The sequence below is a fragment of the Micromys minutus genome (genome assembly GCF_963924665.1).
Source record: "Micromys minutus genome assembly, chromosome: X".
Lineage (NCBI taxonomy): Eukaryota > Metazoa > Chordata > Mammalia > Rodentia > Muridae > Micromys > Micromys minutus.
In genome coordinates, this window is record NC_137970.1 from 109,445,758 (window position 1) to 109,451,334 (window position 5,577).

Sequence of the window (5,577 nt, forward strand, 5' to 3'; positions counted from 1 at the left end):
TCAAGGCTTATATTCTGACTCTGATAAGCATTATGAAAGCTTATATTTTGACTTCTATAAGCATTATCAAAGCTTATGGCTGTACGAAATCCTACTCCTTAATCCTTCACCAGAAGACGTCTTCTAAAGTTGACTCCTCTGTTATAGCCAGGCCTCCAACCACATCCCATAAATTTTATTACAAATTGACATTTTACCACAGTCCACAGATGGCCCCATGAAAACCTCCTGGTGAAAGCGAGATTCGGGTCAGCGCCCTGCAGGTGCCTGTAAAATGCACGAGAATCCCTCACACACTAATTTAGGGTTCGTTCACAGCCATCAGCAGTACCTGAAATGACCCGCATCTCTTCCAACTTGGCTGCTCACCAGCCTCAGCAGCTTCCTAGGTCTCCACACACGGCTTCTGCCCTCCGTGACATCACTTCCGATGGGCCGCGCCACCAGTGCGCATGTCCCTAGGCAACCTTGCAGAGGTGTAGCTTCTTTCTTCTTACATTGTCACATGGGCTTCTGCAAAACCCGCCGCTTTTTATATGTCTTCGGTTCTTTGTCTGCAGGATTCTTCATTGTGTATCTCTTAATTTTTTTTTAACCTTATAGGTAGAGATTCCTGGGGAATGTTCTAGTAAAGTTTTGACTAGTTACCATGTTGCTTCAGGGTATGTGTTAAGTGTCATGGTTTAGCCACGGTTTGCAAAATACGTGTAGTAGAAATAATATGTAGACATGTACCAGGTTAGTGGGGGAGTGTCAGCTACAACACTTACTGATAATTTGTTCTCTTCATCTTCCGGGTTACCACTTTGTGCAAACTTTATTAACAACATACTTTCTACAGGTCAAAGATCAAGGTTATAATTTTATGAGGTTTAAATGATATCCTGTATATAGATGGTCATCCTGGCATTAAGTATTTTCTCCTTTTATTAGTTATTCCATTAGTTTATTTATTTATTTTTTTGTATTGCACTCTGGACTGTTTTTAAGTTTAGTTTTGAAAAATAGGATTAGTAATATACATATTATTTTTTACTCCCTAACTTTGATGAACATCATGACATTTCATTTCTTATGTTTTACTTTTCTAATTAATTACTGTGATTGACATATTAGAATAAGTAAATCACAACCTGACATAACACATTTTTATTATGTGGAGGAGATACAGACCACACAAGAAGTCAACGAACATGGAACCTTGGGAGTTCTTAGAGACAGAAACACGAAAGAGGAGGATGGGCTGGACCTGGGATATCTCAGCATATCGTAGCAGATTTGCAGCATGGTCTTTATTTGGGTCCCCCAAAAACTGGAGTGGAGGCTAACCCAACATTGCTGCTTGTATACAGACCCTGTTCCTGTAACTGTACTGTCCTTGTCTGGCATCACTGGGGCAGTGAAGGGGAGACTGGGAGGAGTGGAGGACGGCAATGCTGATGGTAATAAAATTAATTAATTGATGGAAAGAAAATTGCCTGAATACAAAAGTCAATCTACACGCTGTCATGAGTGATGGGTAGCAGAACCAGTTCAATCCTCTTTTTAACAAAAGACTAGTTACCATTGCACCTGTACCTAGACCTGGAGCTGGCCCACCCCCATCATGACTCATGGCCTGCCCAAAGAGAGCTGAGCACCCAGAAGCCTTCTCCCTCCCGAGCCCATGGGCCCCAGGAAAGACAAGCTTTGTCAGAGACAACAAGATCACCTAACATCACAGATAACGAGATGGCAAAAAACATGCACAAGAAACTAAGCAACTGAAACCAAGACACCCGGGCAACATCAGAACCCACAAAGGCAAGCAATGGATATCCCAACACACCAGAAAAAAAAAACAAAACAAAATTTTGACTTAAAATTATACCTTATGTTGATGATAGAGGGCCTCAAAAAGCACATGAATAACTCGCAAAAAGAAACACAGGAGGACACAGGGAAAAAAATTACAAGCCCTAAGAAAATTACAGCAAAACATGAGGACAGAGAGGAGGGAACTGAACAAAAACCATACAGGATTCAAAAATGGAAATAGAAAGAATAGAGAAATCACAAAGAGAGAAAACCCAGGAGATAGAAAACCTAGGAAATAGATCAGGAGTCACAGACACAAGTGTCACCATCAGAATACAAGGTATAGAATAGGGCAAAGATGCCCAAATAAAAGGCCCTAGTATTTTCAACAACATTATAGAAGTAAATATCTCTAACCTAATGAAAAAGATGACCATGGACAAACATGGAGCCTACAGAACTCCAAGTAGATAATATGAGAAAAAAATCCTCATAATAGTAAAAACACCAAATGTTCAAAGCAAAGAAAGAATACTAAAAGCAGTAAGGAAAAAATGTCATGTAACATATAAAGGCAGACCAATCAGAATACACCCGACTTCTCAACAGAGGCTATGAAAGCTATATGGTCCTGGACAGACATCCTGTAGACCCTAAGAGAACACAAGTGACAGCCCAAGTTGCTGTACCCAGCAAAACTCTCAATCATCATAGATGGAGAGACCAAGATATTCCAAGACAAAAGCAAATTAACACAATATTCGTCCACAAATCCAGCCATACAAAGGATAATGGATGAAAAACTCCAACACAAAAGTAAAACTATACCTAGGAAAAGCAAGAAAGTAATCTACTTGCAAGAAACCCCCAAAAAGAAAGACATACAAACATAATTCTACCTCTAACAACAACGAAAACAAAAACAGAAAACAACAATCACTATTCCATAATAATTCTTAACATCAATGAACTCAGTTCCCCAATAAAAAAAATATAAATTATCAAAATGGATACATAAATCAGACCCAGCATTTTACCACATACAGAAAACTCATCCCAAGAATGAAGTCAGAAACTTCCTCAGGGTAAAGGCTTGGAAATTTTTGCAAGAAAATGGTTCCAAGAAACAAGCTGGTTTGGCAATTCTAATATCGAATAATATAGATTTTCAAAAAAAGTTATCAAAAAGATAAGAAAGGGTACATTTTACTAATCAAAGAATATATCTATTAAGATGAACTCTCAATCCTGAACATCTATTCTTCAAACGCAAGTCCACCCACATTGATATAGATAACTTTACTAAAGCTCAAAGCACATATTACACCACACGCAATAATAGTGGGGGACTTCAACACTCCACCCAAATCAGTGGACAGATCATGGAAGCAGAAAATGAAAAGAGACATAGTGAAACTAACAGAAGTTATAAAACAAATGGATTTAACAGACATCATAAAAAATTTCATCCTAAAAGAAAAGAATGTACCTTCTTCTGAGTACTTCATGGCAACTTTTCCAAAATTGACCATACACAATCACAAAATAGGCTTCAGCAGATACAAATAGATTGAAATAATACCATGCACTCTATCAGATCACCATGGAATAATGCTGGCCTGCAATATAACAAAAATAACAAAAAGGCCACATACACATGGAAGCTGAACAACAGCAAAAAAAAAAAAAAAAAAAAAAAAAAAAAAAAAAAAGCTCTATGCAACAATAGCAGGGTCAAAGAAGAAATAATCAAATTAAGAATTTTCTAGATTTTAATGAAAATGAAAGCACAACATACCCAAACCTATGGCATGCAATGAAAGCAGTACTGAGAGAAAAACACATAGCTCTGAGTGCCTCCAAAAAGAAACTTGAGAGAGCATTCACTAGCAACTTGACAGCACAGCTGAAAGCTCTAGAACAAAATGAAGCTGATACACCCAAGAGAAGTAGACGGCAAGAAATAATGAAACTCAGAGCAGAAATCAACCAAAAATAGACAAAATGAACTACACTATAAACCAACAAAGTGAGGAGATGGTTCTTTGAAAAACATCAACAAGTTAGATGAACCTTCAGGTAGACTAGCTACAGGGCACAGTGAGAATCTCTGAACAAAATCAGAAATGAAAAGGGAGGCATAATAGAAGAGAACAAGAATGTTAAAGAAATCATTAGATCTAAATACAAAAGCCTGTACTCAACAAAAGTGGAAAATCTAGAGGAGATGGACATTTTTTCTAGACAGATATCAAGTGCCAAATGTATATCAGGATCAGATAAGCCATATAAATGGTCCCATAACCACTACAGAAATACAAGCAGTAGAATTCTGTCAGATCTTGAGAGAAAACTTAATACAAATATTCTCCAAATTATTCCAGTAAATAATCACAAAAGGAACACTGCACAGATCATTTTGAAGCCAAATTTACAACCATATGTAAACCACACAAAGACTCTACAAGGAAAGAGAAATTCAGACCAATCTCCCTCATGAACATTGATGCAAAGATACTCAATAAAACTGCCCCCAATGTTTTAATATGAAGAGATTCCTATCCAACATTTGACTTTTCAAAATTGTAAAATTACATGTTGTTTTAACTTCCTAATATTTATAATGATTTTATAGCACCAATAGAAAATGGAAAATGCTATTTCAAAGGAAACTTGCTTAGTTATATTAGCACAAGACAGTCTATGTAGTCACATATATATCAATGAATTCTCATAAAGAAATATTGATGAATGATTATCTCATTAAGAATATATAATAACAGTCTTATACCAGTGCATGCTAGTGCATCCCTGAGATTGTGACACATAAAACAAAAGGATGATGATCCCAAGTTGGATGATAGCCTGGACAACATGGTAAAATTCAAGCCTGGTTTCAGGGACCCTTTTCTCCTTATCTTTTTTTTTTGTTTTTCTTGCCTCATGTGTCCACCCCCATCTCACACTAGGTTCCCTTTACCTCTCATGCCCATGTATTCAGTTTTCTTCCTCTGCTCCTCCCGTGTCTCTTTTCATCACCACACTTACATTCATCTTTTTTACATTTCTGCAGATATAAAGACAGACATATAGGAAGACAGATGGCTGTGATACACCTTGAGATCCAGGGTTTGCCAAAGAGAGAAGAAGGGATGGGGAAAGAAGGTATAGAGTGGAAAGGAGAGAGAACATGTGAGGACAGACAGAAATATGAATATAAAAATTGGTCACTATAGATATATCTTGACATGACATGCCTGCTACAAACACCTTTTCCCAGAAGCTGTGATCACTCACACAGAACTTACAAAATATTAACCAATAGAGATTCCATTCTGGACACAGGGATTGCAGAAAGCCTCGTGACACTCCACACAAGCTGGGGAGTTTGCTACACGTCACACGGGAAAGGATGCTTGGAGGCTTGACAATTCACCATCATATGTAAGTCGATTAACAGACAGCCCAGCAGAAACACTTCTGCGAGGACCAATTCCTACTAAACATCACCGACATCACTTAAGTTAAGATATTGGAATATTGATTTTTATTGCAGCGATTCTGGGGACAATAAACCACGTAGAATATATGGGGTTGAGGTCTGCCGTGTTCTCTGCTATTGTCTTTAGATTTGATGTAATGATTGGTTATTTTTTTAAGCGGGACTTGCTGTGAGGGAGGAAGAATGATCCCTCAGTTTTCTTCTGACACCTCCCTCTCTCCATGTAAACATATATAAGTGTACCCACCGTTCGTTACTCACTCAGATATTAAGCAAAC